At 45.7% G+C, this 15,960-nt stretch overlaps 1 protein-coding gene and 1 long non-coding RNA gene across 10 annotated transcripts in view; both read right to left on the bottom strand.

Annotated features, from left to right (window-relative positions):
* Window positions 1–5,035: 5,035 nt before the first annotated feature.
* On the bottom strand, window positions 5,036–11,227 carry LOC140697091 (uncharacterized). Its single transcript, XR_012073911.1, has 4 exons — window positions 10,884–11,227; window positions 10,328–10,424; window positions 6,196–6,385; window positions 5,036–5,528 (listed from the first exon to the last, which is right to left on the bottom strand). It is a non-coding gene; the product is annotated as an uncharacterized lncRNA (long non-coding RNA).
* Window positions 11,228–15,056: 3,829 nt separating this feature from the next.
* Window positions 15,057–15,960, bottom strand: part of MEIS2 (Meis homeobox 2) — a 196,418-nt gene continuing 195,514 nt past the window's right edge. For all 9 annotated transcript variants that reach the window (XM_031672961.2, XM_031672957.2, XM_031672963.2 and 6 more), the window contains one exon: window positions 15,057–15,960. This exon is cut by the window's right edge and continues 524 nt beyond it. The gene's annotated coding sequence lies outside the window, so the exon portion shown is untranslated.

The following is a 15,960-nucleotide window of genomic DNA, read 5'->3' as shown; positions in this document are numbered from 1 at the left end:
GAGTGCCTCTCACTGATTAAAAGCTGATGTTATCATATAATGGTGGAAGGAGAGGCTTCAGTTACTTCTCTCACTGCTGGCTGGAGGGGGCGACGGGCACTGGCAATGGTGGGGGAGGCAAATGAGAGCCAAGGAAGCATCTCCAGATGTGGCAGCATGAGCCTTGATCTGAAGAGCTTTGTTATCTATTAAAATAAATGCATTGGAGAACTTCGAGATAGTATGTTGAAAGTGCGCTGTAGGGTGTTTGTTTATAAATTGCACTCTTACCTACCGTTGAGGTGGATGGACATTAAGTATAGCATGCAAATATCCGGAGAATTAGACTCGAAACTGTCTATAGGTTCTGGCTGCAGTTTAGAAATTTAGAGACATTTTAGAAAGTTGTCAAAATTTAGTCATTATTGTGTCCTGAAAGTGCCTGCCTTTGAATTAGCCTGAGAGCTGCATTGCTAAATCTAATTGTAAAGATGTGGTCTCCACCGAAACATTAAAGGAGGCGTATATCACAAAATGACTTTGCAAATAAATCATGGTCCATAGGACATGGTGTACAATGTCCACTCCCATTGGATTTTCTAAGATTGTTGATAGCAAAGCAGGAAAATCAAATTGAATATAATTTAGAAACAAAATTTTGATAATTGAGCTAAGTAACTTGAACTTGTCAATCACCTGTGACCTTATTCTATTTACACTTTTCACTCGAACATTCAGAAGCCCTAAGGCCAATAGATAAGCTTCAAGTACAAACAACTGGCCTGGCTCCGTGGGGTGGGCAGCGGACCCCTCTGAGAAGACGATTCACTCTGTGTTAGAATCAGAGGCCTGGATACGTGAGGAAGCAGAAGCAGCTGCACATTGTAGCCAGGTATTTGCCTTTAACTTTCCTTAAGGGGAACTTGCTTTAAGGCTGAAATACTCAAGGGGAGGGTGTGGCTCCATGGTAGAGCATGTGCTCAGCATGCACGAGGTCCCAGGTTCAATCTCCAGTACCCCTGTTACATAAGTAAATAAACCTAGTTACCCCTACAAATAAAACTTTTAAGCAAAGATTCAGTACTGTGCTATTTTTGTGTTTCAGTCAGTTTTAGGAGCTCTTGTCACTTGATTCTCTGTATTAGGCCCCTCCCCCCTTTTATTTAGTGAAGGCAGTGTAAGGGGACACTGGGCACTCTTAACGTTCTTTATCCTTAAAGCTTGTACTTAAGCATCTTGTTCCATAAAAGCACGTCGTGGTTCAGGTCAGTCCTTTAAAAATGTTGAAGCATTAAGTTTACAGCTTAATTTTTATACCTTAATTCTGTGTGAATATAATTACACACTTGATTTACAGCAAAAAAAAATTTTTTTTTGCTTTTTCCTATCGCTGTTTAAAATAGGGGAGTCAATGAGAGGGAAGCAAGCCTAATTTAACGGCGTCTCCTTCTGTTTCCTCAGACCTCAGGCAGGCTTGCTTCCGGGGTGACGCTGGTGGACAGAGCCCGCACAAGCCTCTCAGGCTCGGAGAGCAAGGCAGTGTTGTAAGGTGTCCTCAGCGTGTTTGGGGTTGGGATTCTTACTCTGGCCGGGTTTCTTCCTGGAGAGTATGGGGGGTTACTGGCTCTCTACCAAGCCCTCGTCAACCTTGTTTGGCTGGGGTCGGGCCCAGGGGATCTTGGAAAACTCACTGTTGGGTAATAGTCTCTCTCCTCTTCCCCCAACGACTTTGCCAAAAGCAGAATTAGATCCACCTAAAGCTTGTGGGGAATTCTGAGGACTTGGCTGTCGCTCTTCTAAGTCATCAAAACATGACACAGGGGTTTTCCTGTAGGGGAGCTGCTGAAGGGATGACAGAGGGTTCATCCGTGTGGGGTAGGAGGGGTGGGGGCTCTGATAGTCACTCTTTCTCTGATTCCAAAGCTGTTCCTGGAGCTAGAGGTGAGCCTTCCATCCCTGGGACCACCTGCAGTCTCGCTGCCCTGATGCCCCTGTCAGAGCAGAGGCTGCTGGAGCAGGCAGTGCTCAGGCCCTGCCCTGCCACCTTCTCGATCTTTAAAGGGCGCTGCAGGCTGAGCGCTTAACAAGTTGGGGTTTGGCTCTTCTGGTCACAGACTTCCTCGTTCGCCAGCGTGGGACCCCAGGCAGTCACACTGGCTGGACAGGAAGTGCCCGCCCTGCCTGCTTCTCCAGGTTCTGGGAGTGGTTGGGACCTGAGGACTCCATCTCTCCCTAATAACCTTCCCAGCAGCTGGGGGAGAGGTGAAAAGTGCCCCCCTTACCTAGCGCCCCCTCCCCCGCTGCAGGTGGGTATCCTCCACCAGGGCGGCCCAGAGCAGCAGGGGCCTCACTCCCCATGACACCCCAAGATCTTGTGGGGCACCAGCTGTGCTCTTCCTCAGCCAGAGGGGCCTGAGGAGGATTGCAAATATGTCTTTATTTCAATGTTTTTCCTTTCTCTTTTTTGAAGACTGGCTGCAGAGGTGAGAGAGAGAGAGAAGAGGGTAGGATTGGGTCAGAGAAGAGGACTCAATTCTATTACAGAACTTTGTGGCTGTTCTGTACACATGTGCCTAGGTTACCTCGGTGTGAGTGTGTGTGTGTGTAACAGAGAGAAGGAGGGAGGAGAGAGAGAGATACAAGGCTAAAGAATTGTAAACCAGGTTGGTCTGTGGAACACAAGTCAGAGGTGTACCAGATCCAGCTACCCTGGCCTCACCTTGCAGGTCTAGAATAGACATCTATAGCTCTGGGTTCATTTAACCCTTTTTGTTCATCAGTCCCAAGATCTTTCTTTTTTCCCCCAGGACCCAGAGAGAGAGGCTGGTGGGGAAAGTGGGGCTGGAGGGGCCATCAGCAGAGGTTCAGCCAAGAGAGCTGGGCTCCCCGGATGCCTGGCGGGGCTCCCCAGTGCTCACGCGCCCTAGCCTGCGGGGCTGCCTGCCTTCGAGTCCTTCATCCAGGCGAGAATTGGAGGCTTTCCTTTTACCAATTCAACTTGTTTTCTGTAAAAATGGGAACTATGAATCATGTTGATTATTTTTATTTTTTAAAGTCATATTAGCCTGAGATTATGTTTACCAGGCAAAGTGAAGTGGAGCACTAGGAAGAGTTGGGATAATTGCAGATAAAAACTACCACAAATGATAATTTGTGTTAGAGTGCAGATGGGCTCCTTTTGGACAGCGACTTGGACTGGCTGTGTATTTGGATAGAAACAACCCTACCTATATATTACTGTGTGGGGGCACCCAGGCTCATCAATATCTTAAACATCCCAATTCTATTGGATTTCAAAAGGTGGATGGTTGACACAGACCAAGAGCCTGCTTCTGTGTGAGTGTGTTTTGGAGAAATACTTTGGACCTAATGGCTCTGCCTTAAATACACAAAGACACACAAAACAGAGGAGGAGGAAAGATGAGGAGGAAAGGGGAAAGAGAGCCAGAAGAGTGAAAAAGGAGAAAAGGAGGTGGGTGTGGAGATGGAGGAGAGGGAGGAGGACTAGCGAGGAGGGAGACGGCGAGGGAGACAGAGACAGATTTTCACACGTGCAGACCAAGAGCTTTGAAGCCCTCGACCCCGACCCCCAAACCCAAGTGCATCTCACAAAACAGGTTCGGCTCGTATTTCAGGCCATCTCCCAGCCCCGCGTCCGCGCTCCCCGGGGCCCTAATTCACTCCTGGCCTCACCAAACAATGACATACGAACCTGGGAAAATAATTGCATTAGAGCAGATTACTTATAACCGATAGTTATCCGTCTTTTTCTGTTCGACAAAAGTCTATTAAACTCAGCACAGCCATTACCAGCTGAGCTCTAGAGCGCGCCTTCATTAAGAAAATTAAAATCATACTTTTGAATCTAAGCACAGCCTGTACAGGTCTCCAGAGCCCGTGTCAAGCCCCGACGTCTGCGTAAACCCGATTTTCCCGCGAATCCATCTCGGCTCTTTGGATACCGTGGGTCAGGGTGAAGAGATTGAGTGTGATGACAATTCCTGGAAGATAGGGATGTCTGCGCTCCAGAAGTACCATCTTTCTTCCCAGCCCCACACCCCCTCCCATCCCCCGCCGCCTCCCTCCAGGAATCTTTTCTCAGGCGCGTTCCAGTTAAAGGCACCACACCTGTGCAGGCGTGGCCCAGGACTGGGGAGCCGGCGGGGCGGGGGACCGGGAGAGGCATGGGATCGGTCCCCCGAAGCCGCGTGGGTGAACATCCCCAGCTGACGTCTGCGGCCAGAGGCCCGCTCCAAGTGCACGTGTCACACACTCCCACACGCACGCACGGTCACCCTGGTGCAGGGGGACACTGTCCCTTCCATTGCATTTTACACTTGCTGCAGGACCCTCGTGGCCTGTGAGCCTTTTGTCCACACAGGCACGGAAGTCTGGCCCCGGGACTGAGCAGGCAGCTGCATGTGCCTCGGATAGGGACCCTCTCTCCCCTTGGCCTGGCCTTCAGCCTCTGGGGGCCTAGTGGGGGTTTCCTCTTGGGTTTGGCAGGAGCCTCAGTTCGAGGTACCCCTTGGAGATTCTGGGGGAAATCGGCCCAGCTCCTCGCCTGTCCCGCACCCCAGCGAGGGGAGGGAGGGAACAGGTGGGGAGTGCGGGAGGGGGCCGGGGGGCGGGGTGGGGGGGAGAGCGACACCCCTCTCCCCTCCCGTGGTGGCCTCAGGGTAACCGCTCCCAGTGCTCCAGCTGAGGTGGGAGCTCCAACTCCACTTTCAACTGGAAACGTTACCAGACAGGAGAGCTGTCTGCTCGATTTCGGAAGGGGCGCGTTTGCATTGATTTTCTGTGGCATCTGGAAATGGGCAGGGTCCAAAGAGTAATTTCTAGCACAGTTTATTTTTTGTTGTTCACCAGCGCCCTTCGTTTCAGCATCGTGCTTTTAAAAATGTTAACTACTCTGTATTTCTCTGAAAAGTCTGCCCAACTCAAGTCTCCAAAGGAAAACAAAACGGCGTTGGTATTTTGGGGGGGTGTCTTTTCCTAGGGCTCTGGGAGCAGAGATGCACTGTTTCCATTTTTGTCAGAATGCCCAGTAATAGAGTTCTCACCCCTCTTTATGTCTAATGAGGGCTTTGAGGTTTATTAGGGGAAAATGGCACACACCCCCTCAGCACTCAAATACAGGATTAGGTGGAGCTTACTTGAAAGTGTATAATATTGTTGTCCCTTGGCAAGTGTCTAATTCTCTTTCCCATAATTTCTGTTTGACACAAAATCCTACAAAATTCAAGTGATGAAAGTCAGCGAATAGATGTGGACAACCAAACATCTTTTTACATCTCCACAGCTTTCAACGTGCTAAACTGGTGGGTATTAAAAGTCTTTTTTTTTTTCAGGGAAAAAGAAAATAAAACAAGTTCACCGTCACTGTTGCTGTTAGTGTTTTCTTCTCCTCAAATGCAGACACATCATTAGATTTCTTTTTCCTTTGTAGCAAAGGATGAGGAAATCAGAAATGAATAGCAGCCTTTTAACAGCAGCAAATCCAGGACTTTTGAGATGGTTTTCTTTGCTTCTGTTTTCCCTTCCTTGCCCTTCAAGCAAAACAAAAACAAAGATAAAAAGGAAGAAACGCCATTCCTAGTGGAGAGTTTATCTTGTTGCCACAATAAAGGGGTGGAGACAGTTAACAGCTATTTGAGATGATAATGCTTAGTGATCCCATTCATTTAATCATAATCTTCAAGTGGTTTAAGATGAATGGCAAGAGGTGTTTTTGGTCTCTTCCTAAGGACCTTTGCATTAATTTACTTAGAACATTGACCAGACTGTCAATGTCTCCAAATTTCATTAAGTCGAACTGAGACAAATACAATTAGATTTTCATATTCTCTTTCTCTGTGAGAATATCTCCTGGAATTACTTTTATTTGGATTTGACTGCAATGAGGGACACTTCCTTCCTTTTCTTTATCAGAGGTAGAGAGAAATAGATATATAAAATATGTGTGTTATAGGTGCACATATATACATATGTATTTGAATGAACCAATATTGTTTGCAGATAACTTCCCTTTCCCTTCTGAGCTTAATGAAGACCTTTCAAAAAGTCAACTCCAGTGGCAGGAGGCAGATTCTGCCTCACCCAGACCAGGATTTCTGTTTAAAGTAAGTTTGAATGCACTGAACTTCTTCAAAACAGACCAAAATAATAATAATAATAATAATGAGAACAACCTGGAGTATAAATATTTAACTTTACCTCAGTCGTCACAATAGCCCCAGCAATTCTTCAAACACAACCTGACTGAGGCATCACTTCACTGGCGCGAGACGGGGCTGCCTCTGCCTTGCCCTGGGAGCTCCGCTCCTTCCCTGACGTCCCCGGGTCCCCGTCCCGGTCCGGAGCGGCCCCAAAGAGGAGGGTTGGAGAAGGCGTGACGCGGGGATTTCTAGGGAGAAGCGAGGCAAGAGGATTTTTAAACTCCAAGGTCCTGATCCTCTGGCTAGGCAGGAACGCCAAGAGCCCCACCTTTCCCCTGCCGTCCTCCCTGCACTGTGTCCTTTCGCCCGCGCCTCCTTTCTCAGAGCTGTATTCGCCCCAGTCCCGCAATCCAGCACCTTAAGAAAGCAACCCCCCCAAACTCCCTACAAACTAAAGTCGTTCCGCACTGCTGGCTGACACTTTCTGCTGGGTCTAGCTGTGGTCGGAAGGCTTTCCGCGTAAGCGCTGCCCCGCCAGCGCCTTTCCCTGGAGGAGAAGCTGGCGGCGGTGGCAGGTCGGCCGGCCCGAGGTTGTCCGGGCTCCCGCTACCTGCACGCCCTCGCTTTACTGTGGTCAGAATCCCGGGAAGACTCACTGGGACGCCGAGAAAGCGCCTCCACGCACCGAAACGGTTGAAAAATAATCCTAACACCCTCAAATAGTAGCAGTCGCACATTTTGCATTGCCGTGAAGCACCCAGGTCAGATCAAGTGTCAAAGACGGTGGTGGTTTATTTTGGTGCATTTCAGCTCCCCTTTCCGTTTCCAGCAAAATTGAGAACACGGGCGAAGACAGAACAGGGGCTTCCGGGGGGGAAAGACGTGTGTGCGCGCGTGTATGCGTGTGTGTGTGTGTGTGTGTGTGTGTGTGTGTGTGTGTAGGTAGGTAGGTAGGTAGGTAGGTATGGTGCCAACTTTTAAGCACATTCTCTATTTAAAAACAAAAACAAAACCCGGACAGGGGCCAGTATTTCTTTGCGGTGCAGGAAAGGGTCATTCAAGACAAGGAACTGTCTGAATTCTGAAAGCAATTTCGCGGGACCTAACTGAAATAGTAAGAGTTCCCTGGGAGTTTAATTTTGCGAGGCTGTAAAATGTTGTTTTGTATTGGCCTTTCCCCCCCAACAGATATCCATTTTTAAAAAACTTCTACGGCAGCTATTAAAAACACTTCCTTGGACTCGAAATCTACAGCTCGGCAGAAACAAACAAGCCCCAGCAAAAACCTAGAGAATAAAGAGATTAAGAAGGAGAAAATGTGTCCTTTTCTTAGTCATTTGATAGTTTATTCCCCGGAGGCCAAGTGAAGATGGGGGTTCGTATTTTATTATTTTATTATTCGTATTTTATTAGTATTTTATCATTTATTTATTTAAGTGTTCAGCCTTGACAAACTATTCCCCTGCCGCGGGGTTCTGCTGCAGAACCAAGGTGGGGGCGGAGGAAGGAGTCAGTCAAGGAGGGCGGGGGGGCGCAGAAAAACACAATTTGCTTCTCAGGGGGCTGACCCGCAGCGGTCTACTCCGCTGGCCAGCAGGGGGCGCTCTGATGTTATCTCTGGACGAGACAACCGAGCCGCTCCAAGCCGAAGACAGGCTTTGCAGTTTTACGCAGCTGCAAAAGGAAGGGGTGGGGGGGAGTGTAGCTCCTAAATCCTCAACAGCTATTCCACTTGGGTTATTTACCCTCTGCTCAGCATCATACGTCCGTCTCACTTTACCTACCCAGCCCGCTTATAATGCACCCACCATCAACTTCTTTTCGTCTGCATCTATGCAGCGCATGTATAATCTCTCTCCCTAGCCTTGAAACATACATTAATGCAACTTATTAAACGCGACGATGAATAGTCAACATTTTTTTTCGCCTGTTAGTTCCGCTGATCCAAGCAGGATTTATTTGCAGATCTCACATCCTGGAACCATAATGCGTGATTTTTTCCCCTTAAATAAAATTGGTCAAATGTTGACAACCTTTAAGCCAATCTAACACTCAAGACTAGTGATGGGAAACTAATGAGAAAATATCAGATCGCCCGGCCTGAGGGCTGCCAATTAAATCTTCGCTGATTGAAAAATAAAAGCGGACTTGGGGTGTGAGCCCAGCTCAACTTCAACTATTAATTTAACATTGCCGGGGTCCATACCTTCTCTCCTCTAAACTGCTTCTCCTAATAGAGCTTCTTCCTCTCTCATCCCTCAACCTAAAAGCCAAATGTTATTTCGCCGAATATTTCAAGAGGTCCAAATCAGGATGATCATTTCTTACACGGTAAATATTAGGCCTTTAAGCAATATGATTTAACTAATTAGAAAATTTACATCATTAAGTCTCAGGGAGAGAAAAAAAAAGAAACAAATCTGCCAGTCATTTTAAAGGAGACAGGCACTACTGAAGTGTGAAGAAATCGGCTCTAATTCAAAAAGGCAATCGGGCAGAAAAAGCCCTCAACATTACCCTGCTAGTTATTAATCAGGAAAGGCTCTCTCTCCTCCCCACTCCCCCTCCTCTCTTAGCACTGAGTTTAAGTTCGTCTTTTTGCCAGTGGCCCATGTCATATTTATATTGAGGTTTTGTCTGCTAAAGGATTGAGATCTGAAAATGTTTCCATATGAAGAAAACAGAATCCTCAAAGGGAAAAATGTTCACAGAATCACCTTTCTTCCAGACAAGTAAATCTGTTGTGATAAACAATCCTCACTCCTTCTTTATTTTTGATTCATTCTTCTGGGTTTTTTTTTTTCTTCTTCTTCTTCCCATTAAGTTCCTATTTTGAAACCTGCTTGGTGAGAACTAGATAAAGTCTTTGTGTTCTGCTCCCCTCCCCCTCCTTGCTTGCACCCCTCCTTCCGCCAAGGCGAGAAACTTAGACTGAAAGCAGAAAAGTACAAATACATTAACAAAGCCCCACTTGCTTGATAAAAAGGCCATGGTCTAAGCTTACATGTCAGGAATCTAAGGGAAGGGGGATCAATCCCGTGGGTCTAAGGACAAAAGATGATGAACTAGAAATTTCCCCCACTGATGTGTAATATTTGATAGAGTGTGTGTGGTTAAAGTGAATAGGAAAGGCAGGCAGGTGAGAATTATTTTAAAGTGCATCGTGATGTTGTGTGGCTTTTTCTCTCGTCCCTCCCCTCCTCTATTCAAGCTTAAAGCAGCAGCCTCATTATATCTAGGTGCCCCTTCCCACCATACTCTTACTTAAGCCCTTGGTGCACCACACACATAGCCCTTTCCCTGGTCTTCTCATTCCCAGAAAATTAACTGAAGAGGGAGCTGCAAAGGAACTTAGTAAGTAGTTCCATTTGGAAACTCAGGCCCTTCCTGACATCTCTGAGGACTTATTCTTAGATTCTGGGTTAAAAAAAAATTAATAGCAAGCCTAAGGTATTCAATTTCCCTTCAATATTATTTCTTTTTAAATTACAAAGCAGTCCCAAAGGCTCATTTTTCTGTCTTGCCCTATTCTGTTCTTACTAGGTACCATTCCAGCCTCACTTTCTTATCCTCCTCTCGGCTTTACAATCTAAAAGTTTCACTACCTTGCTTCCCACCAAGTCCCTGGGCCTGGAATTCTCAAGTCTTTGGGCTTCTGCGGGCCTGGAGCATCCCTCCAACGTTAGTCCAATGCCATTCTTCACCCTACCAGATTTCAACTTTGCAGGAGAGAGCAGTAGCAGACCTGGGCTATTAACACACCACAGTTAATTCTCTGCGGGAACTTTTACTAGGTGGGACGTGTGGAAGGAGAAAACATCTGTAAACAGTGAGCGCTCTTGAGGGTGGGGAGTGAGTTCTGACACAGAGGCCAGAACACATGATATATGGCAGAATTTGTGAAAGCACCAGTTGAGAGTTCAATTTTGGTGAAATGAGGAAAGGAAAGAGAAAAGAGGGGACATTGGGAAGAATGCACCCCCAATTTAGCTTTCTTTCTGACCTTCACGGAGCTGATGGGAATCCAACGTGCTCCTCTTTGAGAAAGATGAGAGCAAAATGGACACTTCTGTCACCTTCAGGAGGCGGGACACAGAGAGGTGAAAATATAGAAGACAATGGCCTCTGGCGCTGGAGGGCCCCCGGCCGGCTCCCCACCCTTTGCCCCATCCCTCTGCAACCCTCCTTACCTTTGTTGCTTGGATTTGATCTGACACACTGGGTGTTCCTGGGCTGGGTTCTTTGAGAGGAAAAAGACCCCGAGAATCAACCGGTCTCCTCCTGCATCTACCCCGAAGCCAAGAAGCATTACAATGAAATTTACAGCACCTTTAACAACTTGCAAGTAAAGCATTAAAGTTCTCTTTAATTGAGAAAATATTGATTTTTAAGTCTAGAAAAAGCGAAATCGTAATTTAGCTGCAAACTTTCAGGCGAGAATATAGCATATTATGTCGCCGTATTACAGGTCCACCCTTTATACCCCTGCAACCTCACATCTTTAATTGCATTACTTTATGAAGTGATAAAGACAAAAGATAACCCGACTTAGGCAAACGCTATAAAAGAAAAAAGAAAAAGAAAGAAGAAAAAGAGGACTTACAGTAATTTCCTTTTCCAATTTTTAATAAAAGAATTGTCTCCCCTCCTTTTTTTTTTCTTTTGAAGCAGAAAAAAAAAATGCCCAAAGGGGAGGAAAGAAATAAAAAGAACGGAAAACCACAGACCAGTCTAAAAGCAACTCACATTAGCAAATCCGTTGATATTCTTTACCAATGGAGAAATGAAGCCAACACATTTAGAGAAAATGCATTCACGGGCAAAATTGCATCCTCCTTTAAACGAAACAAACCTAGGTCTATTTTCTTACTTTACTCCCTCATCCTTTTTGGGGGGCCGGGGGGCAGAATCCATTGGTGGATAGGGAAGGGAAAGAAAATCAGGCTTTCTATGTTATTTCTGTATCGGTTTTTGGTATTATAGAGGAGTAAAGAAGTTTTTGTGTGGTGGTTTTTCATTGATCAGTCACTCTGAGCTAATGTAATTATCCTCATCAATAGGAGGCTGCAGAGAGAATCATTATGTGGGTGACATTGATAAATGATCGCCCAGGAACGGCCCTCTCGCGGGCAACCCCCACATCTGACCCTCCCACACACACAATGTAGTCATAGAAACACCTAGAGAACCTCGGGCACCGCCGCGGAAGGGGCAAGAGAGGGAAGAAAAGCCTCGGGGGCCGGGGTGGGGGCGGGGGCGAAGGGGGGCGGCCGGTCCCGGATCCAAACCAGTTCTGGCGACAAAAACTGCCAACGGCGGGGACAGAGGAGGGCGTCGCGGGCGGGAGAACCCTCCTTCCCAGCAGCAGACCCTCGTGCAGTTGCTCACAACAAAGTGAAAATCCGCCCTCCAGACGGACCCATTCCTCCACACCTTTACCATGTGCGGCCTCACTACCAACAACATCTGATGTTTGCCGAGACACACGTTCAAATAGGTTTCTTCAAATGAGCTAAATAATTAAGTTACAAAACCTGTAAGCATCTCGTTCTCACGAAGGACCCTCCCCTCGACTGCCCCCGGACAAAAAACCCCAAACAAACCAAACCCACAGATCCATCTGAACAAAGACGGCAGCTGGGCGACCCCCCCTCACCACGGCGTTCCCCCCAGTTATTTACTGGGCGACCCGTTCCTTTCTCTTCACCTCCTAACCTAGTGCCTCTGATTATGAGATAATGGATTTTGCGATTGTTCCTGTCAGGGAAAAAAAATCCCCACCGAACCCCACGTTTTCATCTTTTGACTGTTTTATTTAAGCCAATGGGAAAGTATTGAGAGCAGTAATTGATTCATAATGATCCATAAATCGATGTCGGAGAGCTGGGGGTGGGGGTGGAGGTGTATGAAGAGTAAGGGCGGGGGGGATGCTGTTTATTTATTTTATTTCTAAAGCTTCAGCTAAAGTAGCTTTGACACTGTTGGGGCTGGAGGGGAGGAGCTGTTGGGCTCTGCTGGATCATCCATCATCGCTGTCACCCAGAGTCTGCCCCGAGGAGCCGTAGACGCAATCTCCCTTCTGTCTCTACACCGAAACTATTAATATTAAAACCTCCCTTCAAACACTGCCCCGACGGTCTCCATTCTCATCACCATCTGACCGGCCTCCCCCATCAGGCCCGCGCTTCGCCTGCGCCGCCGCAGCCTGCTCCCAGCCCGGCCCCGACGGAGGGAGCGCCACGCCCGCGCGCGCCGCCCCGAGTCGATTACAGCGGCGGCTAGGTGCCCCCTACTCCCCACCCACCCCACACACACCCGTCGACTTGGAGCACGTCTGTCTACCTCTAACACACACACACACACGCACGCACACACGCAAAGGGAAGGCCAGGTGAGGGCGGGGGCAGCCCCTTGCACGCGCCCGGCCCCGGCCCCGGCCCCGGCCCTGCCTCCTCCCAGGCCGCCGCCGGCACGTTCGCACCCACCCGGCTCCGTGGGCGGCGGGGCGCAGTGGCTGCGAAGCCAGGGCCACTCGGCACATCCAGACACCCAGACACTGGCCCTGCTAACACAGTGGCAACTTGCAGCGGAGGTCCAGGCTCCTTATCAAATGGCTGGCCTGCAAGACTAATGGGAACTTGTGGAGGATCCCTGTCCGGTCGCTTTGAAGGAAGGGCCCTCCTCTGACAGCTGCTAGAGATATTAGCCACATTTCCCTTCCCAAGTCTGCTCCGGGTTAACAGGCCCACGGGGGCGGGAGGGGGCCGGGAGGCCAGGAGGATCCTGACGGACTCTTCTCGGCAATTCTAAGCAGGGTGAGCTGGGGTGAGTGGGGGGCGCCGACCTGGGGGGTGGGAGGAAGAAGGGGTGGATGAAGACACAGACTTTCCTGGTCTTTTCTCTTTTTCCTTTCAAATGTGGCTTCTTCCTCAATTCCCAACCTTAACAGATGGCGACTGCAGTTCTCTCAGAATTTCTTAAAGAAAGGGAAACCTTTGGAATTTATTTCTGCTTTTGCTTTTCCATATAAATAAAAAAGTGTTTTTATATTACTCTTGTTTTGGAGAACATAAGCAATTTTATTCAGATTACAGTATTTCCTTTAACACTATATGGTTGTCAAAACACCATTCCCAGTTTCTTTGCTTTTGACAGCTGAGTCTTTCTTAAATATACCCAAATCGGAACTCTTTATACTAAATAGTAAACCCGAGATAGGAGCAAGTGCCTTCCGAGGTGGTATAAAAAAAGCATTATAAAAATTGGACAACCCTACCACCTCTCTGTCTTAGCATTTGGGAGGGGGGGAGAGGAAGCAAGGAAATGCAAACAAATATTATTACAATTATTATTCATCTCCACATATTTAAGCAAGTTAAGGTTAATATGATAGGATGTGAAGTTGTTAAAGAAATTAATCCTGAGGTGATTTTATTCATTAAAACCAAAGGTAGAGAGTTCTGGGGTCTAAACTGTAATGAAATAGCTTAATAATAATTTCACTGAACACTTTCTAAACATGAGCCAACTACAAAGTAAACCCTTCAGTATTTACTGAGAGGAAACGAAGAAAAACTTTGCCAAAAATCTTTTTCAGCTGATGTGAGAGTTAATTTATAAATGGGGAACTTGTCAAAATTTAAAGCGTTTAAAGTAAAAAATACAGGTATTTAAATTTTGCAAAAAGATGCTGTGTGAAATGGGGTAACAAAAATAAGGAAGAAGCTCTCTGTTTTCCAAGTGGCACAGAACTTCTCCATTAATAGTTTGTATCAGAAGTGTTATTTCTATGTTTAAATGGCACAAGACTAATTAAACTAATAAATGTATTTAATTAAAATTCTACCTAAAAATAGTACAAAACAACAATGGAAGTTTATTTCCTTGTTCCTTTGTATACAACTTTTTTTTTTTTTGCAATGGGCAGATGAATCACAAATAAAATACAAACTTGGATTTCTGAGAGAGTGAACTATTTCCCTATCAAACTGACATCACACAACTAAGCTGAAATTTATGATAGTATCCTTTCTGAACATTGGATTCAAAGTTTGGGTGTTACAAAATTCCAGGACAGTATATTTATTTGAAAAGTTGAGGGGGGGCGTGCAAATTCCTCACACCTTTTTTCACTTTGCACACTTTAGCAGGCATTGTTTGGGCAATATCAGTAAGCTAAAATTTCCACGAATGTTGCGTGAAATTTTGAACAGGGCATTATGCTGCCTGTTTTTGTCACTGTTTTAGAAAAAAAAAATTTAAGTTTAGTGACCAAATCCTCACACTAGCGTGCCTGCACATGGAGGTGTCTGAAATAAGACATCATGGTTTAATTTATATTAATGATTAAGTAATCTTTTCAACTCAGGATTTCAAACTCCATAGAAGTTATTTACTCATCTATGAACATCTATATGTAAATTTTAATTTACATATTCAACAGTATTTTAGTAAGTAAGGCAGAGAAAAAACACAGGCAGATGAATTATCTTTGAGCACAGACGTTAGTTATTTCTTGTGATGTAAAATTAACCCTGAAAAATCCCTTTATTCTGGCAGAGGATGAACATGAAAAGATTTATCTGGAAGTTTGTTTGTTTGTTTTTTTAATATCATGCATCTAAGTAGGAGGTTGGACATGTTGGTGATCTTTTAACCTGGCTCATAACACACACACACACACACACACACACACACACACACTTTCATACCTTTAGAAGTTTTCTGCTGGTAGAATTTATAGGCCAAATATATACCAAAAGCCTACAGATGGTTACCTTAAAAAATGGTTGGTAAGTTAAGTTTCAAATATATTCAATTTCTAGGGGCAAAGCCATCACTTACTTTCACCCCTACATAGAGTAGGCACTGTGCCACCTTGCCTTAAAACTATTAAAAACACAAAAGCCTAACAAAAAATCAAAAATGAAATATTTATTACCGCATTTTGTGACTTAACACCTTTTTTTTTAACATAACGTCACAGTCCTCATACAAGTATTTTAATGTAAATTTGACAAAGCTTAAAGGTAACAGCATTTTCTTCTAGTGAGGAACACGTGCTGAGAAAAGAAGAATTCATGGACATACAATACCAATTCCACAGCAGATCTGATACTAGCAAAAACATTCTTTTTTTTTTCTCAGTTGAGGTAAACACATAGAATATCTAACATGAAACAATTAATAGACTGAACTCTGTACGAAGTTTGTTACAGTTTTCTCTTGCTTCTTTTTAATCCCCCAAGCTTTGAGTTTCTGATAAAGTCCTAGTCGTGGTGCTATGACCATTAGTAACTTTTTTTGTGTTGAGGAAAGCTGCCCAACTTAAGATTGTTTTGTCCACAGCCAAGGCTTAGAACTCCTGGAAGAAGCTCCCGCTCTGTCTTTAAATCTTCACTGGCAAGCTCTTTGAAGAAGAGTCCCCCAAAATAATAAGAAGAATTGGCTTATGAAGCACAAACTATAAAGATCTGTTTGAAACTAAAGGACACATTTATGGAGGAACAAAGGCCGGGCATGAAAACACATTCTTGAAGCCGGAGTCCGAGGGATGAGGTTCAGCCAAACGTTCACCGTGGTCTCCAGCGTGGGTTCTTTTCTCATTGGCCCAACAGGTTCAAAATATACCACAGTCTCTCCTGGATAGTGAATTCACTGATGAACCAAGACAGTCATTCTTTTGGGAACAACACACATAGTGTGGAAAACAAGGATATATTTTTTTTCTCTTCTAAAACTATTTGAGGCAACATAACGGAGTGATCAACAGAAATGTACAAGTTTAACTTAGTTCCTATCTTTATACTACAGTAGTTATAAC

This window comes from Vicugna pacos, chromosome 6, assembly GCF_048564905.1.
Source record: "Vicugna pacos chromosome 6, VicPac4, whole genome shotgun sequence".
NCBI classification, from domain to species: domain Eukaryota; kingdom Metazoa; phylum Chordata; class Mammalia; order Artiodactyla; family Camelidae; genus Vicugna; species Vicugna pacos.
The sequence above is the reverse complement of the archived record's forward strand: the minus strand, read 5'-3'. Positions and strand labels throughout refer to the sequence as shown.